Raw genomic sequence first — 25,558 nt, forward strand, 5'->3', positions numbered from 1 at the left:
GAAGACGATAAGGTAGGGGAGGGTTTCAGTCGTTTGAGGGGAGAATGAAACCGTGTTAAGGAAATCCTAAAACTAAGGTTTCCTTAATATTGGGCCCAAACAGAGGTTAGGGTTGGGCTAACCTAAGCCCACAGTACTAACCCTAATCCCAAACGCCCCCTTCAATTTTAACTATCTTCAAACAATAGAGGCCACAGTTACAGTGTTATAAAGAAAACAAATAAATCGATAAATTTAACTAGTATTTTATAAGCTTAACCTTCAAATATTTCAGTCAAATTGAATCTAACTTAGTGATAAATGACATTATCTTTTCCATCCTAAAGCTGAAGAGATTTGATTCCCCTTCCTAAAATGTTGTGCTAAAAACAATCAAACATTTAGCGCATGCTTGAGGCTAAGAGTGTGGTAGAGTGAGACATAATAGTTCACTTCTTGTTCAAGGGCAATTTTTAGTTTTTGTTGGATATTAGGATTAGGATTTACAATACCACCATATTTAGTGACTCCACTGGCAAACTACTGACAACAAAGTCTGGATTGTCGCCAACTGCTTGTTTGGAACTGTGTTGTTTGTTTCGGACTTAGTTGGGTGTAAAATGTATATTTTATATTCTTCATAATGTGTCATTGATTCAAGATCATTGCATACAAAATGCATGCACCTTTTGGATCTCTTCATCACATACTTCGAAGCCTTTGTTTTGTGCAAGTTTTCCTATTGCTTAACCAAGTGTAAGTGAAACAATAGATTTATCTAGGTGATCTAGAGTCGAACATAGGGAATTGATATCAAAGCATAATTCTAAGGTTCATTAAGGGTATAGGTAGTATAAAAAATAGAAATACAGTGTAATAAGTGTGGGTTTAAACTATATCTACTTATCTACACTAGAGAATTTGTAAAAGGGATTAAAATGGAGGTGAGATGGAATGGTGAACTAACTTGCATAAAAGAGGGGGTGAAGGAAATCTATGCATTACCATATGATTAAGCAATAAACGACCTTTGATGCAATATAACTTAATTAACATACTTCTGATTAAGACACGCTTCTCTCGTAGTCGTTAAACACCATACATGGTCACCTTTTGGGATTCAAATGATCGAGCCGTGTTAAGCAAGTTATATATAGAATGTTCTACTTATGAGACTTATAGAGCTTCATGTTTAAGGGTGGCAACCTCTCAGCGACTAATACCCACATATGTTCTCCTCTCGAGATACAAATGATGTAAGTTATCTCGCTAAGGTGGAGTTTGTTACAAAACTTCTCCTTGTGCGTGTTAGTTATATCCTTGCTACTTGCCCTCTTGGGTAATTGGCGATATACACTACTCAAGTGATGAAAATAGCTCAACTAACGCGATAAGAAATATAAGCAAACTTTCTTATCAAAAACTTATCACAAGACTTAAACTACAAATAACACAAAAATGGATTAACAGTAAAGAGATGAATGGATTGAAGAGGTATAAATGTCATTGTATTAAAGAATATAGGCCTTCGACTACAGTACAATACAAATAAATACAATGTAAGGAAATAAAAAAATGGAAATAAAAGGAATGAGATTGCAAGTTAGGGGGAAGATGGGAATGAGGTCTTCTTCACTCAACCTCAAGCTCTCACTCATAGGCTGACCGCAAAAAAGGAAGGACTTTACAGACGGTAGAAAGACTATTCCTTTCCACCACTCTCTAGGGTTTAGTCCTTTTAGAGCTGGATCGAACTGAACACTTTTCTTGATGGTGATGGGGTCCTTTATATAGGCAGATTTAGGCGGGAAATCTAGTCTTATGAGTATGTCAGCGTCGAAAGCTGCTTTTATGTTATGCCACATCAACTCCACCTGCCACTTTTATCTTCTAGCAAACCTCTTCATGCCTACTAATATAACCTTCTCACCTAATCTTCTTGCGAGTTCCTTTGCAATTTGCTAGCTTCTTCTTTTGTTCATAATCCTGCATTTAGACATTAAAAACAGAGTGAAACAGGCATGAAAGTTTATGTAAAGTGTATTTCCAAATATTTATGAATTTACAACATAAGCTACACGTTTTGAAACATTTCTTATGCATTTTGGTTACATTATTCTACCTAAAAGGCTACAATAACTTGTATTTTTACAAGTTATCACCAACCAACCTCCACTTATCATCAAGCAATCTTGAAAAATCTTAATAAAAATACTTTTTATTATATATAACAAACCAAAGAAATGTGTACAAATACCTTTTTTAGAAAAGTTCTAAGAAGTTTTTATCAAATGTCTTTAATAAAAATAAATTTTTGAAAAACCTTTTTTCAGGTCCTTCAAAATCCACCTTAGTTTAATTATAATAATAATTTTAAATATACACTTTTCATTCTTCTTTTTTTTTTCTTTTTTCATTTCAAGGTTTTATCTAAATTATTATTACTATTATTATTAAGTTGTCTTTTTATAATTATTTCTCTTGTTGTTTATTTAAAATTAATGTTTCCTTTAATTTAAGAGATAATGCTATTATGTACGTTAGTATTGCATATATATCAAATAAACTTTACATACATGCTTCTTTATTTATATATATATATATATATATATATATATATATATATATATATATATATATATTGTGCAAAAAATAGTTCATTCAACTGAAATGGTATAATTAGGTAAATTTATTTAGGTTATATATATATGTAAAAAATTTTAATTTAGTTTAATAACATTTTCTTCATCTTTTTTTTCTTTCGTAATTTAACTAGCTTGAAGATTTATAATTATCTTTTAAACTTAAAAATTACGATGCTAGAAAAAACTTAGCAGTTAAATAAAAATAAAAATTCAAAACTTTCGGATTTTTTTATTCCTCAAATATAATTTTATAAAAAATTATAAATTTCTAGTGTTTGAGTTCAATATTAAAATACTAATTTATTTCAATTTGACGTTAGCATATTATGATTAAAATAAGCCTTTATCGTTTTCAAATTAGTTAAAGTGACAAAAGTCTATGAAATTTTATTTTGAAGCCTAGTAAAATCTAAATATCATATATGTAGATAATATTAAATTTATTAAATGAACAACATAATTACAAGATTTAATAAAATCACATATATATTTCTGCAAAATAAGTTACATTGTAAAATTTTATGACACGTGCATCCTACCTAATAATAAACTAGTAAGTATAAATTGGTGGAAGATATAGTTAGAACTTTGTTTTCCAAAAATGGTATTTCATATACCTAAATATATGTGTGGTACAAAATAATACTCTAAATAAAAAAGACATGATCTAAGATAATCAATAATTATTTTACCATATTACTATATGACTATAATTAATATTTTTCACACGTACTATAATAACCAAGATTATAATAGTCGAAACCTCAAACATATTATAGTAATTCCATACTATAATACTTCATACTTTAAGTACAAACTATAATAATATATAGTTTATTATTACGATCTATAATAGCTCACACTATGCATATCTCAAACTTTCCCCAAATAGAATGAATCGTGACCTTCAAAAATTGTAAAAAATAGAGAACGAGACGTAGGTTAGTATTAGTATGTTTGTAGTTGAAAAAGAGAGAGAAAGGATAGGTATAAAAGGAATCCTACTAAATCGAAAAAGTAAATTAAAGCTGAAAAGATCACTTGGCTTTGGCTTTTGATAATGATTGCGAGTTTGCACTTACTTTGAACTCTCCATACACAAAAAAAGTTGTCCCCTCCATTTTATGCTCACTTTTTTTCTCCACAAAATGGAACAACGAGTAAATTGGTTCCATTTTGTTGCTTTAAATATTTCTCTTTCTAAAAATAAAGTTGATAGTGAGATCATTCATTATAGAAAAAAGAATATTCTAAAGATACCATCCAAAATTTAAAATCATTCTTGATCCATGGGTAAGTAAAAATCTAGCGTTTCTTAAAAAATAAAAGAAAATAATAATGATAATAATAATAATAATAATAATAATAATAATAATAATAATAATAATAATAATAATAAGGTCATTGAAATGCATGAACAAAAAAGGAAAGAAAAAAGTTGGAAGTATATTCATCTCCTTCTTCACATAACCCTAGTCGTTACCCAACTCTGACCAATCTTCGACGATGCCCAGCCGACCTCACTATCTACACTACCGCACGCAGCCGATCACCGGTTTATGGTGCCTATGAACAAGATTGTTGGGTTTTTAAATGGACTTCGAAGTGCCCATTAGAACTTTATTATAGTTCTTAATTTGTGTTTTCTTATTGATATCTTGGAGACTTTTTGAATCAAATTTGCGAACATTCCCATCAAAGGTTTAGATGGTTTCAAGATCAAATTGGAAAAGTTAAATAGAAGAATCAAGAATATGGCCATTGCTAATTTTATTGGATAAAAATGACTAATTATTTTTCTCTTTATGTTTAGGTTGATTCAATTGGGAATTTATTTTCAACCAAGGAATTTTAGCTAGCCTTAAGGTAAGGGCTTTCTACTGCCGAACCTTCGAATTAAGATTGAAGTTGTATTGTATGGATTGATAGATTAAAATGCATTGACGAAATTAAAATGCATTGATCTAATTAAAAATGCATTAACAGGATCATGTGATCGGTTGACTGAAATTGTAAACAATGTGTTGTCTTGTTTATTTGACAGAATTTGATAGATGACTTATGCATGTATGTTTATGCTATTTTTGGATCGAGTTTGACTGCATAGACTTATTTGGACTGAAGATAGCTACTAGCTTTAGCTATTAAGATAGTGTACCATGTATATATGGTGTCCCTCTCGATCACCACCTTTAGACTGATAATGATGACTGTTTAACTGTTAAGTGTACCTTGAGGTTCATTTTATGATTGATATGTGTTCCTACGGGATCACAAGACTGATATGACTCAGGGTACCACTTAATAAGAAGTTAACAGTTCATCTAGCGGGACAAGTAGTGGATCCCTTGATGGGTATATTTATATACTCATCCTTTTCTATGTTTAACTTTTTAGGCAAAAGTAAAGAAAAAGGCAAGCTCTTGAGCGACCAAGACCCTTGACAAGCCGTATGTGGGACTTTATGATCATGTTTCCATTTGATGTCCTTTTTTTGGTGATTTATTTAAACATTTTCAAGGAGCTACAAATGTTTTCTAAGACAGATCTTCAATTAGGATACCATGACTAATAGACATTTTGTTTTTGGTTTTAAAGCTTTGAAAAAACACTTTTATTTTTCTTTGAAATTAGATAGAGTCCGCGAGTGAGGTTTTCTTTAGTAGTTTTATTTAATTTGGTTTTCCAAGCATTTGTTTTCTTAGTTTGTTTTAAATTTATATTTTATTTAATAAAATAATTAGACTTTGCTTTATTTTAAGTTTTAAAAATGTTATTTTAATTAAGTGATGACTTCAACTTAGATCTAAAAAGTTGGATCGTTACAGTTTGTATCAGATCCTAAGTTTTCGGTTCTGTAGATTGGCTTATGATATAAGTCTATCATATGTGTCCCTATGGTTAATATGTTCCTTTGTCATTCACCAAGTAAGTTTTCATGATAAATATTTATGGTTAAGTACATGATATTCCCTATGTTAAACTAGAATAATAAGAAATGTTACGACTAAAATTTAAAGGATTTGGTGGTGGAATTTAGGAAAATGCTATTACGTAAAGGTGCTCGTACAAGTGGTCAAGGTAGAGGAGTAGAGCGTATTCAACTTGATAAACAACCTGATGAACAAGTTGCCAACCCTATCCACTAGTCATACATACTGATCTTACTTCCAGATCGAATCAGTTGGAGCAAAGGTTTATAGACATTGTAATCGAAGTGTTGGCTCATAATCAGCTAGCTCAAGCAATCCCTACTCAGGGTCAAGCTACATAGAATAACTTGCTAGACCAGCTGTCAACTAAGGCTAAGCATATGATGGATTTTAGATGGCATGACCGTTAAACTTTTGATGGATCACTAGAGGTTCCCACCAAGACAAAGTTATGGTTGTCTTTTATGGAGACCATCTTCCGTTACATGAGATGTTTTGACATCCAGAAGGTCTAGTGTATCGTAATCCTACGTAGAGAGAAAGGTGTTATCATGTAGTAGTTAGTATAAAGGGTGCTTGGTGGTAATGTCAACCAAATTACGTGGGACCAGTTCAAGGAGAGCTTCTATACTTAGTTCTTTTCTACTAGTTTATGGGATGCCAAGTGTTAGGAGTTCCTAAACCTAAAGCAAGGCCAAATGGCAGTTGAAGAGTATGACCAGAAGTTTGATGTGCTATCCCATTTTTCTCCTGATATGGTTGAGACTGAGCTTGCTAGAGTTGAGAAGTTTGTTAGAGGTATGAGGAAGGATTTTTAAGATTTTGTTCTAGCCTTCAAACCAGCCACCCAAGCTGAAGCATTACGCCTAGTAGTAGACATGAATGCTCAGGAAAATAATGATCAGCTGCAAGCATCAGGGAAAGGACCATCTTCAGGTCAGAAGAGAAAGGTTGAGTAGAAGCTTGTTGAAGTTCCATATAGAAACCCGATGACAGGTAAGGCACTTTATCGTTATCAATAGGAGTTTGCTGAGGCAGATAGAGCTTTGAGAGAGAGACCTTATTGCAATACTTGAGGGAAGTACCATTCATGTCATTATTTGTCTGGGTAATAGTTAATTTCAAATGCAAACAAGAGGGGCACACAGCTGACAGATGTCCTAATGGATCTATTGAGACTACTCAGAATTAGGGAAGTACATCTCAGTAAGATAGTCTTTGCCATCAACAAGCGAGAGGTTGAAAAAGCAGACAGTGGTAACAGATACACTCCCCATCTTGGAGAATTAATTATGCATTGGTTTTATTTAACTCTGGGTCTTCTCACTCATTTATATCATTAGTGTTTGTAAGGCAGGCATGTTTAAAAGTAGAGCCTTTGGGTTGTGTTTTATCAGTGTCTACCCCATATGGAGAAACTTTGTTGTCAAATAAAAAGAAAAAAGCATGTCATATAGAGATAGCAAAATACATATTAGATGTAACCATTATAGTTCTAGGCATGCATACTTTGATGGAATACTAGGCGTCACGTTCCATCCCAAAAGTCACTCATGCGACTAGATGGAGGCGTGCTGCCTAGACACTCAACGTGTATGCTGTGTGATAAGCGCTGAATTCTTTGTAAACAGAACAATTTCTCTACCTGTTCAACACAGAGCTCCAACCTGAGACTCAAGAGTCCTCAACTTAACGCTGAAGAAAATAACTTTAATAACCATTTAGAAACATGCTTAACTTAGCCTTCCTTAATCTTTTATCCATTCAGCAATACACACAAAGTAATGCAGAGGAAAAATACATAAGCATATCCTTTATTAATTAGACCAACACTTTACAATTACATTTTCCTTATTTCCTTAGTACAAAGGGAAATCTTGAACCCTTAGTCTATCCTTCACAAAACTGAGATACAGCCCTCAGCGTTCAAAGTGTTTAGAAGTATAATTACTCTTTTATTACAAGAAAATATAAGGTAAAAGATCACAACTTGCTCAACTTCCACGAGTAGCCACTCATCTTACCCTTCTTTTCTTGGCCTCAATGTCTGACCACTTGGGTAAAAGAAACTTAACACATAAGTCAAATACTCAGTGAGTGAAGCTTTTTAGAAATACCTTTTGGGGAATACAATACAACCACATAAATTTCTTTTTATTTCATAAATACAAGCTCACAATGCCTTATTTGATAAATACTTAAATCTCGCATTAGCTTTTTATTCCTTTTCACCAAGAACATGAATCGTTCTCTGTACCAAGACTATTGGGATTCACTCACGTCAACACCCTATGTTTAGACTACTGTGATGTTCACTCCATCCACAACATTCGAGAATTTTTTTGATTTACTTCTCGTTTCACGATCATCCATACGACACCATTACACATTATGTGCACACCACATAATTGTTGCTCACTTGATAAGAATAAGGTTAATAGTTTACGTGCACATATGCATCATAACTATCACATAGAAATTATTAGCTTTTCTCTTTTCACTCAACAACATCAACAATAACACAACAGTACATAGATATACACGACGCGTTATGTATAACCACATACTCATGAATAATACATTCAAACATACTTCTTCAAGAAAAGATTTACAAAATACTTCTTTTATTTTTGAAGATCAGTTTTACAAGAATATTCAGTTTTCGAAAGTTATGAAACACTTATTTTACTTAAGAAGGTTACTCACAAAATACTCAATTTCCTTCCTTTTCAGGCACCTAGCTCACTTCCTCTTCTTGCTTAGCTTCTTCAACAACAACTCAACTCTTAGCCCTGCCTCGACAACTTCTCTAAATATTCACTCTTTCTTTGATATTGTTGGTTCTGTTTATACAAATTCTTTGGTCTGGTTAATTACCATCAAAACTCTTTGTACCCACCAGTTCCTACTTATATCTTTACATGTGTTGTCTTACTGCTTGTCGGGTCATGCAACTAATCTAAGCTCAACGCGTAGCCAAGTGTCAATTCTAGATTAGACATTGTCTTGAGATGCTAACCTTATCATCTTAGGAAGTTATACTCTTCGTCGTCCTCTTCTTCTCACGACAGACTACAAATGCCAACTCCTTTTTCTTAACCTCACTTTGTGTTACCCAAACAGAGCATCTAACTTCTATTTACAATAAAACACCTACTTCACTACCGTAAACTTTCACTCTACGTTATCTTTCCTTAAAACGCAACCTTCTTCTGCAAAACACCTTGAACTTTGCAAAAATAATCCTTTTATCAAGTTCTTATTCAAAAGGACTCCCCGTTTGGAACTGAGCCTTACACTAAGCATGGATTGGCTAGCTTCTAATTATGCTAGTATAGATTGTTTCCACAAGGAGGTAGTTTTTAATCCTACTACAGATGATTGTTTCAAGTATAAACCGGCCAAGACTATAGTCTTGCCAAAGTGATTTTGGGTATGAAAGCCAGCAAGTTGCTTAACCAGAGTACTTGCAGAATCTTGGCAAGTGTAGTAGACACTAGAGAAGCTAAGGTTTTCTTGACAGCAGAACTGATGGTGAGAGACTATCTATCTAAATATTTTCCAAAGGAACTTCCAGGTTTGCCACCTCACAGGGAGATTGACTTTGCAATTGAGTTTGAGCCAGACATCCTTGCCTAAAGCTCTATACATAATGGCCCCAGCATAGTTGAGAGAGCTTAAACTAAAATTGTAGGAATTGTTTAACAAAGGCTTTATTCGAACGAGTTTGTCACCTTGGGGTGCACTAGTATTCTTTGACAAGAAGAAGATTGGGTTGATGCGTTTTTGTATTGGTTACAGAGAGCTGAACAAGGTAATTATCAAGAACAATTATCATTTGTCGAGGTTTGATAATTTATTGGACCATTTTCAATGAGCTACAATGTTTTCTAAGACTGATCTTTGATTTGGATACCACCATTTGAGGATTAAAGACGATGATATTCTCAAGACTGCATTTTATTATAGATAAGGACATTGCAAGTTCATTGCGATGTCTTTTGAGTTGACAAATGCTCCTGCAGTATTTATAGATTTAATGAACAAAGTGTTCAAGAATTTGTTACACTTTTGTGATAGTATTTATTGATGACATCTTGGTTTACTCCAAAATAGAGACAAAACATAAGAAGTGATTATAAATAGTTTGGGAGACTCTTCGAGTAAACAAATTGTATGCAAAGTTTTTTAAGTGTGAGCTTTTGCTAAAGCAGGTGTCTTTTCTTGGTCATATGGTGTCGAGAGATGGAGTTTATGTGGACCCAAAAAAGATTGAAGTTGTTACTAGTTGACCTAGACCTTCTATAGTTAGTGAAATACGTAGCTTTTTGGATTTAGCAGACTATTACCGACGGTCCATTGAAAACTTCTCTCATATAGTCACTCATTTGACTCACTTGACCAAAAAAGGGACTTCATTTATTTGGAGCAAAGCTTGTAAAGATAGTTTTTAGATTCTTAAGCAGAAGCTTATTACTGCACCAGTCGTTACTATACCAAATGGTTGGGGAAGTTTTGTAATTTATAGTGATGTCTCTCAGAAAGGATTGGGTTATGTTTTGATGTAGCAAGGTAAGGTGGTTGCTTAAGCTTCTAGTCAGTGGAAGAATTACCCGACACATGATTTGGTGTTAGAAGCAGTAGTTTTTGCATTGAATATTTAAAGGCACTATTTATACAGAGAGAAGATACAGATCTTTATAGACCACAAGAGTTTGGAATACTTCTTCACCTAGAAGGAGTTGAACATAAGACAATGTAGATTAATTGAGTTTGTTAAAAACTATGATTGTGAAAACTTGTACCATCCAGGCAAAGTTAATGTAGTAGTTGATGCTCTTAGCAAGAAGGTAGCTAATTTAGCATCTCTCATTACCAGACAAATTAAGTTGCACCAAGGCTTTGAACGAGTAAAAATTGCAGTCACAGTGGAAAAGTCACCTCATAGTTGGCCCAGTTGACAATGCAACTAACCTTCAGATAAAGAATTATCGATGCTCAACGTACTGATCCTTATCTAAGTAAGAAGCACCACCTAGCAGAAGCAGGGCAAGTTGATGAATTTTTCATATCCTCTAATGATGGTCTCATGTTTAAGAGACATTATGTATGTCAACAGATGGTGAAGTTAATTAAGAAAGATTTCTTGACTAAAGCTCATAGTTCTTCATTTTCTATGCATCCTAGTAGTACTAAGATGTACTAGGGCTTGAAACAGATTTATTGGTGACACAATATGAAAAGAGAAGTGGCAAAATTTGTTAGTAAGTGCTTGGTGTGTCAGCAGGTGAAAGCACCAAGATAGAAGCCAACAGGTCTATTGCAACCTTTGAATGTACCATAATGAAAATGTGAAAATGTGTTGATGGATTTCATTACAGGAATGGCTAGGACAGTGAAGGATCACATAGTGATATGGGTACTTATGGATAGGCTCACTAAGTATGCACATTTTATCCTTAAAATATCTACTTATGTAGCAAACAAGTGGGCACGATTTTACTTGGAGGAAGTGAGATTGAATGGAGTGTTAGTGTTGGTTGTTTTTTACAGAGATGCTCGTTTCACCTCTAATTTTTTGGAAGGACTCTTGGCCTCCTTAGGCACAAGTTTAGATTTTAGTACAACTTTTCACCTACAAATTAATGGTCAAACTCAACGTTTGAACCAAACCTTGGAGGATATAATGCAAGCTTGTACTTTGGAGTTTTCAGAAGTTGTGAAGACTCTCACATACATTTCATGGAATTTGTATCTAATAAGAGTTATCAAGCTACCATTGTCATGGCACTGTTTGAAGCCATGTATGGTAAGTGCTGTAGATCTCCTGTTTGTTGACATGAGGTTGGTGACTAGAGATTGATTGGTTTTGAGTTAGTTTAATCTACTAACAAGACAACACAATATTCACAATTTCAGTCAACCCATCACATTATTCTATCAATGCATTTTTAATCAGATCAATGCATTTTAATCAACCAATCTTAATTCGAAGGTTCAGCAGTAGAAATCCCTTACCTTAAGACTAGCTAAAATTCCTTGGTTAAAAATCAATCTAAACATAAAGGAAAATAATTAATAATTTTTATGCAAGAAAATTATCGATGGCCATATTCTTAATTCTCTAATTTAACTTACCCAATTTGCGGTTGAAACCAAATTCAAACCTTGATGAAAATGTCCACAAATTAGATCCAAAAAGTCTCTAAGGCTTCAATAAGAAAACCCAAATTAATTCCAAAAACAATTTTTATTTAGAACTTTAATAAAGCTTTAATGGGTATTTCAAAACCTATCTAAAAACTCAAAAATCTTCTCCATACTCACCATAAACTAGTAAGCGGCGGTGGTAGAGGGATGATCGGTAGCATGCGGTTGTGTGGACAGAAGAGGTCTACTATGTAATGTCCTATGAATTAAGGTATTTTTTTTAATTTAATTATCTTAGTTGATTTAATTATGTTGGAATTTTAAGGTGTTAATTGATATAATTGTCGAGAATAGTTTGATTTGTAGAAGTTATATTTCATTAAATATTTTGAATGAATATTTAATTAATTTTAGAAATCGAAAATTTGGTATTGTTAAAGATTTGTTATTGGTTTAGTTAATTTGGTAGTTTTAAAAAACTATGGTTAATTATATATGTATATGTATGATTGATTAAATTATAGAAATGTTAAAAATAATTATATTATTGGTAAAAATATAATTATTAAGGATAATATAATTATATTTTGGGAAGAGAAAAGTGATGTGATGGAAGTTAAAAAAATGATTTGATTAGATTTAATGAGGGAAGTGAAGAAGTTAGATTTTATTAAGGAAAAAGAAAAGAAAAAGAAAAGAAAATATAAAAATATTAATAATATATTATTGTTATTATTATTATTATTATTAATGAATTCATCGTCCCACGTGTAAAGGAACAAGAGAATATTCATCTTCTTCTTCGTCACAAACTCTAACCGTCGCAACCACTTCCGTTCACCGTCAGTTGACGCTCGACGTCATACACTCCTCCTTCCGTTGCATGAAGCTTTCCGTCAAGCCTTTTAATCTCATGTCGTGCGTTGTTGGTCAAAGCCCAGCCGCAAAGTAGTCCATTCTTTCTTCTTTTTGTGTTTTAAGTGAGAGCTTAGAACAAAAAGAGAGAGAGTTATTCCCTTATCATTTTCTCTTAACAAACAGGAAAAAATCCAAGCCAAGAAGTATGAGAAATCATACTCTGAGGCTTGACACATTTCTTTGTATACCATTTCATAATTTTTTTTATATTAATTTGTAAAATATACTCCATGGCCAAAAGACCTAAAGTTATCTTTATATTATTAATGTATTTCTTCAATCACTCTCCCTTTTTTTTTTATCTCCACTTTGAATCTATTTAATTAGTTTTTGAGTAACGCAATGTGCTATTGATATTTGAGAACCCGAGTGTATATCTTGTAAGTTTTGTTTAGTTAAACGCGGACATCAAAACATTGTTTATTCCAGAGAAAAGATAATCACATTGATAGCAATCACCTGACAAGTGAAAGCACGTATTTAACTAAGTTAGCGATGAAGAGAATGTAATAATAAACTCTCGTCGTCGAGTTCATCATTCACATAAGTTGAAGAAATATTAGCGTGTGCGGTGAAAGCATCGAAAGATTGCTCATCTTAAATTAGAATAAATTACTTGCAATATATACAAGTTGATTAAATACAAATCATAGCTTAACTTTAAGTATTTGGATTCCAAGTATGGCAAAGGCGCTGAAAGAACACTTACCTTAATTCAGAAGTAAATAGATTCTTTGTATCGCCTCAAAATGTTAATACATGTTACATTGCTATTAGTAATTAAATATTTCTCCATGTCATGTCGGTAATATGAGTTCATTTTTCATCATGCTCCACCTCCATGATCACCTTGCCCCACCAATTGCACCTCTAGTGTATATAATTAGGATAAAATATACAGTTCAAATTCAAAATGTATAGATTATACCACATGAGTTTAGCTATGTGATAGATTTAATAGGAACATTAATTTCCTCAGTTCGACTCTAGATTAATAGGAAACCTCTCTTTGCTTACACTTGAGCGATAAAGAGGAAAAGTTGTATTGCATGCATATCATAATAGTAGCAACATATAGATAGGATTTGCCTGTTTTATCGCATCATCATATTCTAGTCGCCTAATAGGTCGCTAAAAAAGAGCTTAATATGACATATCCACGAAAAAATGTTGCATATACACTATAACAAGCAACTACATGCTTTTGTATGGTTCTACGGATTTGATTCTAACAGGATACACAAACTCTAACTTTCAAACTGATAGGAATTCTAGGAAATCTACTTTGAGTTTAGTATCCACTCTTCATGTAGGAGCTATAGTTTGGAGAAGTATCAAGGCAAGATGCATTACTGACTCCACCATTGAGGTAAAGTATGTAGGAGCTTGTGAAGTTGCCCAAGAAATTGTCTAGCTTATGAAATTCTTGACTGATTTAAAAGTTATTTGAAAAATATCAAAGCTAATTCCATGGAGCCTAGAAGCCACAAATCATGGAAAGCATATTGAACACAAGTATTACTTAATTCGAGAGATAGTGCATTGAGAAGACGTGATCCTCACATAGATAGCTTTGGCGCACAATGTTGTTGATCCACTTGCAAAGCCCCCCATGGCTAAGGGTTTGAGGGTCACCTAGAGAGTCTGGGTCTACTTGATATGTCACACTTAATCTAGAGAAAGTGGAAAATTTACTCGATGCAGATTGTATGCGTTTCTATGTACTACTATAGTGTTTTAACTTTAAGATGTATACCCCATTGACATTAGGACAAGTGGGAGATTGTTAGGATTGATACCCTAAATCTCTTGGTCTTATAGTTTATAATTGTATTACACAAGCATTTTATTTATCTAATAAAATAAAGTGTTTTATTTTGTTTAACATTTAGTTGCATTAACCTACAAAACCAATAAACTAACATCCAAAGTTATCTTCTGTAACCTAAACATGTATGTAGAGACATGCAAGTGGATCATGTTTGTGAGACCCTAATCGCTATTGGTTTTTTATTGTGCTCTATAGTAATTTTATGGATAATTGGTTTATTATTTAATTATTTAATAAAAGTTATTATATTATATTTTAAATGTCCCTAATCAATTATTATTGTGGGAATAATAATAAATTAAGATTAGTATGAGTTATAATTGATAATCATAGAATGATTATATGTGTAGAGACATAAATTATAGTCATATTTTCTTATTTGAGAATCAAAATTAGACTAACCTTTTTGAGATTATTACATAGACGTGTGTTATAAATAATCTCAAATAATTAATTTTTTTATCTATAGACCTGAGATTATCATAGTATCAAACAAAATTAATCTATTCTAATGCAAACAAACATTATCTTTAACCGGATATTATAAGGTTGTACTCGAATACATTATGAATTATGTAGTTGACAATAATCAAGATGGAATTTATCCCTCTTGTTATTGAGAGATATCTCTAGGCCCCTCGATTAAGCGTGGTTGTGGAAATGCATGGTCGTGCTATAATAAATTAATAAGGGTATTAATGTCATTAATATTGTAGTATGCTTATTGATCGAGAAAGCAATTGAATTAGATAAGATGACTTTGTTCGTGCCTTATAATCAATTATAGATATCACGTGATAAAAGGATTAAAGCAATAGTTATACTAGATTATGTTTTATCACCGATTTAATTTAATATGAGTAGCCATAATATCTTACTTAGAAACCAATTATGACTTATCGACCATGAAATGAGATATGAGCCCATTGCCATATTAAATTAACCTAACGGATCACACATAGAAAAACTGGGTTGAATTTGTATGTGGCTTGGGTAATTAATAAGTCCAATTGAAGAATTGAAAACTTATTAAGAAATGTAACTAATAAACTCAATTAGAGAATTAGAAGCTTATTAGGAATCATAAGCTTATTAGGAAACCTATAAATAAGACTTTAGGTGTCTTATTTTATAGCAAGCAAAGACATAAAATTCGTTGTATATAGAGAGAGAATAGAGAGAGTCGAAATTCTCACTTTGTAAGGTTCTAGAATACCCAAATTTGAGAAGTCGAATTTCCAGTTCGTGTGTGGATACTGTTAGAGAACGCTTGTGATTTCGCAGCGTTTTGGTGATAGGAATTGGAGAATCATTCTTATCAAGAATAGAGGCAATTCGATTTGGATAAGTTCTACATAAAGGTAGGTTTATTCATGATTTATTTGTTTATGCACGAATTGTTTACATTCTAAGGTTAGATAAAAATTTTTATGTTAATTTTGCTGCGTCTAGCCATAGTTCGTTTTCTAACAATCGCATCCTAAACTAGGCAATAAGATTTTACACAGCAATAATGGGAGCCACACAGTGAGAAAGAGGTACGTGATGGACTGGAAGGCGAGGTAAGCTTTCTTCACCTGAAAGTAATGACGTCATTCTTGTGTAAGAAAGCTCGACAATTTATTTGACCTTGTTGTCCAATTGAAATTGGGTTAAGAAAATGAAAGTGACATGTGACATTTTGACATTGGCTAAGTCTCACCGAAAAAATTTATAAATAGGTGAAGTCCTACCATTTTTTAGGCTGCTTTTACTTTGTGCTCACTTAGGAAAGAATTGAGAGAATTTTCAGATTTTCAAAGATTCATCACGAGCTTAAATCTGGCAAGGAAGTTTTTTTTTTTGCCAAGGAAGGAAGCAAATTGATTGTGAGTGGTTCTTCCTAAAGACGTTTTCGAAAATAAAAAGATTTCTAATGTATTTAAATCCTTAAATGTATTCTTATTGAGATCTTTTGTTACATGATTTCTCTTATGCTTTCCAATTCTTAAATGCAAGTGATTTATAAATGAATAGAATTTAATATGAACTGGAATAATGTAATGAGATGATCTTTGGTACCCTATGCAATGAGATACCTTGCACTTGTTGTGTGTTATGGTGTGGGATGACTTATCCTTGTTGTGTGATCTAGGATATGATGCCTTAATCTTGCTATGTGATCTAGAATAAGATGCCTCGTACTCTTGCTGTGTTATCTGATATGGAGTGCCCTTTGCTTGTTGTATGATTAGCATTGGAAGACGTGTTATGTGTGATTTAATTGAAGGTGAATTGTTGTTACGTTTAGATTACTCAATAGCATAGCCCCAACCCAGCAAAAAAGTATGGTAAATTCTTAAGCTGAGAAAAAGGTACAAAGGCACCAAGTAATTCCGCGATATGATTTAGTGATGCATTATGTGAGAAGAAATGCTTTCTATATGAATTATAAATTTTTGTTAAAGGAATTCAGATTCTGTTGATTGCCTAACATATTATGATGATTTCATTTGGACTCAATATTTTATTATTGAAACACATAAATATTTACACCACATGATTTGGCTAAATGAGTTGCAACTCATTATGAGAGTGTTTGACTTATTAAAAGTGTTGATAAAAGACTCAACTCACTAGACGTTTTTGTCTAATCTTTCAAATGTTTTATTTTATCCCTCTCCCCCCAGATTCTTTTTTTCAGTTTCAAATTTTTTCATAATTTTAAAACAAGTTTTTTTTTAAAAAAAAAAACATAAAAGTGAAATAGTTACCAAACACACATAATTTTTTAAAATTAATTTTCAAAAGAAAAAAATAGAAAGAAAAATGGATTACTAAATAGGTCTGAAATAGTGACCAAATATAGCCTAAAATATGACAAGCAAACATGTATTAGCATGTCTCTTTAAACACCTTACAGAAAATCTCACAAAACAAATAAACCCTTATTGTTTATTGATACTTGTTGTATTTTCGTGTTGTTTGCAATGCACCAGAAACTCGGTTGTTGGTTGGTTTTATGTTTGATTATGCATTGCAATATTCATTCATAGATGTATCATGAATGATTCTAATAATGCGACTAATTAGGCTTCTAGGTTAGGGTTAAGTGATAAAAGATGCATGTCCTACCTATGTGTTTCTAAAATCATGATGATCGACGTTTAGTACATGTAAGCAAAGCGAGATATTTCCTGGGTAAGCCAGGGTTGAACACATGGAATTTCTATCAAAATTTAGTTATAAAGTTTACTTCTAAACATGTGGTATAAATTCTATACAGTATAAGTATAAAACTATACTAATCTAAATATTCACACATAGGATTCTTTAGAGGGGAATTAGAATGGGATGATTATGGGAAGTGTACTAACTTGCATTAAAAAAGATGAAGGAAAGTCTCTGCATTATAGGCGATTTAAATAGAGATACGGCTTCATGTGATATGGATCATTTAACCATCTTATATTTAAGGCGAGCGACCTCTCAGCGCCTAAACACCTCACTTTTTCTTCTTCATGGACACAAATGGTAAAGATAAATCAAGCGATATGTATGTAGACTTCCTTATTTATATACTTCACATTTACCTCGCTATTTAAGGCGAGCAACCTCTCGACGCCTAAACACCTCACTTGTTCTCCTATCAGAACACAAATGATTGGAGTCAAAACGTCATAACGAAATTTGTTTCCAAATTTCCTTTTGCGCGTGTTTAGCTACATTTTTGTTACTCTCTCGAGCAATTAGCGACAAGCACTGACCAAGTGATGGATTAAGCTCAAGCTAAACACGATGAATCTTTCTTAAAGAACCCTTATCAAACACGTAATGCATACTTAAACTACTTAAAACTATTCAATAAGATGAATAGTAAAGAAATGAGAGAAAGACAGTGGATAAACATGCATTGCATTAATAATCTAGGCCTTGTAGCCATGAGAATAAGAATATTCATACAACACATTACAAAACACAAAAATGGAAAGTAAAGAGATGATTCGAGTCGTTGAATGTATTATCATGCATTCCTTGGCTCTTTTACAAGTTAGAAGAAGTTGATAATGAGCTTCTCTCTCTAAGCTCTTACTCAGATATTGATCGGAGAAGAGGTGGAGGAAGAACTACTACGACAAATGGTGAAAGACTCTGAAACTCATCCTTTCACCGACCCCCTTGTGGGAGGCCCCTTCTGCATATTGTTCATGGTGGAGTTGGCTTCTCCTATAGGCATACTTTAGGCGGGAAATGAATTACGCTATGTTGCACATCCGTCCTTGCTATGCTGCACATTTTTCCTTGCCTACGAATGTGAGTGCAAAAAGTAGCCGTTTCTTGTCACATCATCTCAAACTACCACTCTTGTCTTCAAGCGAATCATCTCACGCAGTGATGTACTAGCATCTTACCTTACGACTCGCCAGGCAGCTTCTTTTTGTTGAGTTCATGTGCGCGATCCTCGTCTCATTTCTTCTTTTTGACATCCTGCGTATAAAACACTTAAAAACATAGTTAATCAGGTGTGATGACTTATGTAAAGTGCATTCTCGTAATATTATAAATTTGCAGTATAAGCTATGTATTTTGATCATTTATTTTGCGTTTTAACTCTATTGTTTTACATAAAAGGAACAATAACTTGTATTTCTACAAATTATCATTTATCCATTAAAAAATTGTTCATTTACAATCACTTATTCTCTCAAATTTCAAGTGCCTCAGCTTCATCCAACTTTCAAAAGTACCTAAAATATGTCTTCCAACTTGTAATTTTATTTCTAATAAGTTCCTAAACTTGCAATTTTATATCTAATAAATCAATAAATTAACTTCAATTTTGACCAATAATAGATCTTTGTTATATTCAAAATGGTAAAGGAGTCAATTGAGAACTTTATATTAAAATTAAAGTTTATGCATAAGAGAATCACAAAATGTTTAGCGATAAATATGTGAATTTTATTTTAAAATGTCAAATAGGTTTAAGATCAAATTAGGCAAAAAATATTTAAAAACATAAGGTTCAGGACATATTTTAAAGATTAAAAACTTAGTAGACAAAAATAAAAATGTAAGAAATTGTTAAACATGTTTAGGAGTTTAGGAACAAATTAAAATTTTAAAGACCTAATTCATATATACTTAGAAAGTTACTCAACACGAAAAGGACTAAATTTATACTTCAATTATAAAAAAAATGATATTTATTTACATAAAAGAAAATATTATCGGAAAAACTTTCATAAATGTAACAAACTAATAACATATTTATGGCCCGTGTAACAAACCCGATAAAGTTAACCATTTTTCAAATATTTCAGGTTTGCCCTTCCATCTTTTCTCCTCTGTGAATCGTCTTTCTTCCTTTCCTGTTCTTTTTTTTGCTACGAATTGTCTTTCTTCTTTTCCTCTTCTTTCTTTTTTTATATCCAAAAATCTGATTTCTTTCTATCTTCTTTCTTCTTTTTCTTTTTTTTTTCGCTGCGTGCATCGTCTTTCTTCTTTTTCTTCTTTTTTTTATGTCGTTTAGATTTGAATAACTAAATCTTATTTCTTTCATCATCTTTCTTTTTTTTTCCTGTGTGCATCGTCTTTCTTCTTTTCCTCCTCTTTTTTACGTCGTTTAGATTTGAGGTAACCAATCTAAAAGATCGTGTATAAAAAGAATCTTAAAAAAATCATTCCAAAAGAATTAAAAAAATCATTTAACCAAATCGAAACGATCGTGTACTAAAAAATCTTGAAAAAAATAAATGATCATGTAAACAAATCTAAACGATCGTACTTGAAAAAAATCTTTTAGCCAAATCTAGACCATCTTATACCAAATTTTGAAGAAAAAAAATCGTTTAGATTTAAGGTAGCCAAATCTAAACAATCGTGTAACTAAATCTAAACGACTGTGTAACCAAATTAAACGATATAATTGAAAAAATAAATCGTTTAAATTTGGCTATCCAAATGACCAAATCTAAAGATCTTGTACCAAAAATAGCCAAATCTAAACGATCGTGTACCAAATATACTACACGCGTTATTGACGAAAAATGTTTTGTATTTTTCATGGTGGGCCTATACACTTTTTTCGTTTTTAGAATGTAACAACCCGACTCCTTGTACTAAGTCGAAGTCATTACTAATTTAAAGAAAATAAATAAAATTTGTAAAATTAAGATAGAAAAATAAAACAAGACCTCAAATCTTTTTATTTAAAAGCATAAATAAATGAAATTAGAAATAAGTATAAAGATTAAAATCCTAACTCGGGCCCTATCTAATTTTAAAGAAGTAAAATAACAATTAAAGAATAAAGTAAAATGCAAACATCAAAATCTGAACTATGACATAAAGCGGAAGCAAAAGATCCCTATGGCTTGTCATGGTCACTTCTGGTCGTTCGCCAGCTTGCCTTTGCCCTTACCTCTGCCCCTGCCTAAAAAAATAGAAATGGAAAGAGTGAGTATAAAATACTCAGTAAGGGACCCACTACTAGTCCCGCTAGGTGCCTGTTAACTTCCTATTAGAGTCCTGAAAGTGGTACCCAAGAACTGGCACGTTCCCGAATACGTGCAATATGTGATCCCGAAGAAACATAACTGGTCTTCGGTGGACCCAAAGGAACACCTAGGACAAAGTGGTCTGTAGTGTACCCGGAGGAAATACTAAGACAATCGGACTGCGAGCGATCCCGTCGAATCACTCGAATCATGTCTATGTCAATGCCAGACTGACGATCCCGTCGGACTGCGCAATCTTAAAAAGGTGGTGATTCCGAAGGACATCCATGCAGGTACGACTCTAATAGGATAAGCTAACATACACCCTAGCCATAACATGCACGTAACAAATCATCATCACATCATCAAGTCATACCATATCATCATGTCATATCATGTCATCATGTCATATCATATCATCATTAATTACCATGCCGTTATGCAATCTAGTCATCAATATGCATAACAAAAAAATACATGCGATCTCTTAATTCCTCTCGCAGGTCTAATAGTAGAATCTCTTACCTGGAGATTTGCTCACTCAAATTCTAACAGTAAAATCACGCTTTCCAAGCAGTGAAGTCCTAACAATTAGAAAAAACACCAAATTTGAATAACCTAACCACCAAAGGACCAAGGATCCACGAACTTAGTCGAAATAACTTACCGAGGTCGAGGTTGCAACGAATAAGTCTTTAAGTGGAGAAATCCCACGCTCCAGGAATCAATTGGTCCAAGATGTCCCTTAAGAGAAATAATTTAATTTAACCCAAAAATTAAATTATTTAAGATCCAAAAATTTCAAATCTTAGTTTGGTATTCCAAAACCCAATCAAACTTACCAAAACAGGTGAAAATGACCAAAAACAGGTTGGCGGCTCAAAGACAGGTGAAGCGGCTAGGCGGCTCGGCTAGAACGCAGAGGGCAGCTCGGACAGGCGGCTCAAGCGCGCAGGATGGCTCGAGCAGGCGGCTCACACGTGTATGGCGACTCGACTACGGTGCAGGCACGGGCGTGCGGGTCAGGTCGGCTTCACGCGGCTATGGAGGCGCGTGAGTTGCTGGCGGCGGACGCGGCTCGGGTTTTCTGGTTTTTTTCGTGGCTAAGTCGCGACAGACGAACGACGACGGATGGCGGCTATCAACATTCGACGGCTCAGCGACGGAGATGCTGACGTAGACGGGATGGAGAAAGACGGCGAAAAGCGGGTGGCGGATGGCGAATCGGCGCGGTTGAAGACGAAGGCTGCCAATTTTCCTTGCGACGACGAGCGACGGGGCGGCGTAGACGACGACGAAATCGGCTCGAACGGCGTTGCTTCGACTCGAAGCTGCGAACAAAGGACGGTGCGAGGAGTGGTGCGACGGCCGACGGCGGCAGTGGAGTGGCGGCGACGTTTAGGGTTTCTAAAAAAATTTAGGGTTTCCTTTGTGCACAGGTACCGAAGCCTATTTAAACACAATTAATACCAATATTATTTTCTCTTTCCTTTTTCTTATTTTATTTCCAAAACAAACCAATCTTCTCTCCTCTCATTTAAATCTCACCAAATCTCCCTTTTTATCTTCTTTTTATCTTTTCCCAAATAAATCACATAATCTCTCTCCTCAACCAACCAATCATCTTTATCTTATCAAACTATATTTTCATAAATCATTACATTATTCTCACAATACAATTGTTAAGTCCTTAAGTCCAAAAATACCCCCAAACATACATAACCAAAACAAACATAAATTCCAACTTAACAAAAAAAATTGATATTTTAAATTATCCAATAGAATCAAATCTCCCTAAGATAAAATCTTCAACATTTAAATAACACCCAAAATCTCAAAATTATATTTAAGATAATAAAATTAAATTCCTAAATTTTGGGATGTTTCATAGAATTATTCTATAGGACGTAAATATTTTACGTTTTTTTATATTTTTAAAAAGATCACACTATTATTATGCATTTATCGGTTGTGTCAAAATTGTTACTATGGAAAGTTATGGAAGAAAATAGAGTTAGCATCTTCTTGGATAAACACATATATCCGATTGATGGTTGGAGTTGACACACAAAAGCCAATTGATTGATGGACTATCATCTATCACCTTTTTCTTTCTTCCATAAAGTAATTTTTTCTCACTTTTTCTTTTCTTTTCCAAAGCAATTCTTCCATCTTTTCAGTTGCACACAAATTTTCCATAAACTTATCCAAATCTAATAAAAAACAAAATCTAAAATCAAAATGAAAATAACAAAGTTGCTAAGTACGAAATAGCCCCCAAAAATATGGACGTTTTAAATTTAGAATTTTTGCTTAATGTAACCCAATAAATGTACCTATATCAAAGATATCGAAGTTGGAGATTCAAAGTTGAATTCTCATACTCTATAAGTATTGTCAAAAAAGAAACAAACTTCATGTACTTTAGATTTGACATATAATCAGTATCATTGATAATATATTTTTACTTTTATCATACTGATATATTTTTTTTTAAATGTTGATCCATGTTAAATTGTTAATGTTGTTTTTACATACTAATTAAAGATTCTACGAAGAAAACATGGAATACAACTAAAAGAACCAACATATAAACTTTCTTTAGGGTAACAATTATATACTTTATTTATGGTATAATAATATTCATATAAACGTTTTGAATGAGTATGTTATATTATTGACGTACCAATAAATTACATGAAATGAATTCTAAATGAATGTTAACATGCAATATTAATACATCAATGCTATGCATGAAATTGTTTTCTTAATGAGTCTTGATATTCATACAACTCAAGTCTATGTATAATTTCTGCATTGCAATTTGTACAATATTAATACATCCGCCTGCAATGCATCCTAAACCTCACGTTGCAGTACAACAACGCGACTTGAGCATTCTTGTCGTCTCATTTTGAATGATAAGAACAAACAAAGTAAGATATTAAACAAGATCGTACTTCGTCTTTTATTTCTTAAATAATATGCGTTTCAATGTACATTTTACAAGCTTGCTTTACAATAATACTTAAGGCCTCAAACACCTAATGCAACTCCTTCAATTTTAAATGCTTGGCTAATGCCTCAACGCATAGCAGCTCGTCTTATATCTTTCTCATCTTGTTGGCTTAAAAGCCTGGTAACCCGGAGAAGGAACACTTAAAACATAAGTCAAAATACTTAATGAGTGAGGTTTTGTAAAACCTTTTAGGGAAAATACAATTGCTGAAGTTATTTTTCATAAGTAGGCTCTCAACGCTCCATTCAATAAAACATAAATTATACATTAGCCTTCCACATTTTCTTTCACAAAAAACATGAGCCATTCCCAATCATAGACTAACGTGATAGCCTTTTCATCTACAACATCCCTTGGAGAATTTTTTGGTTCATTTTTTTGCTCAAGCTTGGTAACTCAATATGCTCCTTTTACGCATTGACTAACTTCATACAACCATGAGGTCCTTTTCCTCATGGTTGCCTTGACTCATTATGTACACATAATAGTTAGCTTATTGATAGGAATAAGACTAATGGTTTACTTTCATACATAACATACATTCATCAAACATGAGACTTTAACTTGAAACAAAACACATCATAAACACTTTCTTTAGAAATCATGCTTCTTATAAACATTGATGTGCATTCAAAACAAGACAACATGAAACTTAACGAAGGCAACTTTAAAATTTAAATTTATCTTTGAAGAACATCACTCACTACACTAAGTTTCCTTCTTCTCTCTAAACACGTAACCCAAACCTTCTTTTCACCTGATAGCTTCTCAACAACACAACACTTAACTCTTTCTCTTAGCGAAATTTCAGAATAACCTTCTTCTCTTTTGCCCTCTTCTCCTATTTATACTAATTCACAGTTGGGATTAGTCACTCCTTAAACTCTCTTAATTTATCAGCTCTTGCTTAAAGTGCTACACATGTCTGTTTAATAATTTTCTTAGCCATGTTTAAGCTTAACCTTGACACGTAGCCCACTAAATAAGCACAATTAGGAAATTTCCCAAAAAATTCCTAATCTTTCTCACTTGGCTTTATCTTGCATTGAACTACAAAATGCCTAATCATTCTTAACCGTATTTTCCTCCATCTCACTACAAAATGCCTAATCATTCTTAACCGCATTTTCCTTCATCTCGCTCCACCTACCTTCACTGCCTACTAGAACTCAAAATGCCTCTTCAAAACGCTTATCTTCCCAAAATCCTTTTAATCAAATTGGTCATCTTCAACATTTGTGATTACAATGTGAGGTGCCCCAACCAGGCTGATTGAGTCATTGGTACTCTTCTTGGCTCAGTTTTACCTGATGGAATTGTTGATATTCGTAACTCTTATGTTGTTCCTTATAATGAGTTCTTGGATAAGGTAATCTTCCTTGCTCTCCATTCAACTTATCTCTAGTGTTTCCTTCATGCAATTGTTTTGGAAATCTCTTGTTCTTAGCGTTGTTATTCGTTTTTTAGTCGTTATTGAAGCCCTAGTTTCTATCGTTTTCATTGACGATTGATTTTATACTCTCTTCTGTTGAAGAAATTAGGATTCCCTACCTTCTTTCTCTTCTTTTTTTCAATTTGGTTTCTTCCAATATATTGTACTTTTT

The 25,558-nt window shown here is 33.0% G+C and overlaps 1 long non-coding RNA gene across 1 annotated transcript; it reads right to left on the reverse strand.

Annotated features, from left to right (window-relative positions):
• Positions 1-20,711: 20,711 nt before the first annotated feature.
• Positions 20,712-22,293, reverse strand: LOC127151198 (uncharacterized). Its single transcript, XR_007823920.1, has 3 exons — positions 21,778-22,293; positions 21,603-21,679; positions 20,712-21,519 (listed from the first exon to the last, which is right to left on the reverse strand). It is a non-coding gene; the product is annotated as an uncharacterized LOC127151198 (long non-coding RNA).
• Positions 22,294-25,558: the final 3,265 nt, after the last annotated feature.

This window comes from Cucumis melo, chromosome 10 (assembly GCF_025177605.1).
Source record: "Cucumis melo cultivar AY chromosome 10, USDA_Cmelo_AY_1.0, whole genome shotgun sequence".
In the NCBI taxonomy this organism is placed as follows: Eukaryota; Viridiplantae; Streptophyta; class Magnoliopsida; order Cucurbitales; family Cucurbitaceae; genus Cucumis; species Cucumis melo.